This window comes from Otolemur garnettii, unplaced genomic scaffold (genome assembly GCF_000181295.1).
Source record: "Otolemur garnettii isolate 467f Iridium unplaced genomic scaffold, OtoGar3 scaffold00039, whole genome shotgun sequence".
NCBI lineage: Eukaryota > Metazoa > Chordata > Mammalia > Primates > Galagidae > Otolemur > Otolemur garnettii.
This window is the reverse complement of record NW_003852434.1, coordinates 5,381,916-5,382,925: the sequence shown is the minus strand read 5'-3', so window position 1 is coordinate 5,382,925 and position 1,010 is coordinate 5,381,916. Positions and strand designations below refer to the sequence as shown.

At 47.6% G+C, this 1,010-nt stretch overlaps 1 protein-coding gene across 1 annotated transcript in view; it reads left to right on the top strand.

Annotated features, from left to right (window-relative positions):
- Window positions 1-6: 6 nt before the first annotated feature.
- CDS1 (CDP-diacylglycerol synthase 1) overlaps window positions 7-1,010 on the top strand; it is a 55,669-nt gene continuing 54,665 nt past the window's right edge. Inside the window, exon 1 of the mRNA XM_012805329.2 lies at window positions 7-49. The gene's annotated coding sequence lies outside the window, so the exon portion shown is untranslated. The remainder of the gene's footprint in view (window positions 50-1,010) is intronic.

The following is a 1,010-nucleotide window of genomic DNA, read 5'->3' as shown; positions in this document are numbered from 1 at the left end:
AGGAGAGGCGGCCGGCGGCGACCACGAAACCGAGAGCACCAGCGACAAAGTAAGCAGAAACGCGAGAGGCTCACGCTCGCGCCCAGGCTGGGTTTTTGGTTTGGGCTAGGACACCAGAGAGCGAGGGTGGGGCCCACAGAATGTCCGGGGCAGGTGTCAGGTGTCCGTAGTACCTTCCTCGGGTTCGGGCAGCCTTTCCTCCTTCCCTGGTGTGGTGGAGAACTCCGATCCTAGTGAGGATGCTAGTCCCAGAATGACCGCCCTCGCTGCCCGGAGTAGCTAGGTGATTCACCTTGGCTACGATTTTGCTGCTCCCCATTCCAATCCAGGAATCCAATTCAGGATTGGGAGCGACGCTGGAATCACGATGATACCTCTCACTGTGGGAGCTGCAGTTTGTAGCCGCCACCTCACACGTCTTCTCAGTAGAGGGAACGAAGTTATCAAGGACTAAACTTAAGACCGGCACCTTGGCTTCCGTCTTTGGATCCTAAAACCGAGGCTTGGCTTCCCTCGCTCCCATCTGCACTTTCATTTCCTCAGTCCTTTTTCAGTATAGTAGATTTTGGAGGTTTGAGGATACCATACATGTGACACAGTTGTAATCTTCCAGCTTCTTTTGCGTACAAAGCAGACAAGTGCAATTCTTCTGTCCGCCAGTAGATTTCATTTAGGATATTTCACTCTCTTTTGGGTAGATTAGCCTTGTTTCTTATTTAAGAGTAAGTAGATGGCAATAACACTATTCTGTTTAGAGCTAGAAAAAGCGTCAAAGTTCAGGCATATTCAGTAATACACTGGTGCAAATAAGAACTTACCGAAGAAACAAACGTTTATGGCTTTATGGATGGGATTGTTTAGGAAATCAGGCCAGAAAATAGGTTGTTTTAGAAATCTTTTTGTTTCTAAAATTCCATTTTATTTAAGAAGCCCCAAACGTAGACGCATTCTGTTTTGGAAGCAGGTATCGCAGTTTGAATTACAGAAGTGAACTCGATTGCCCAAGGTCA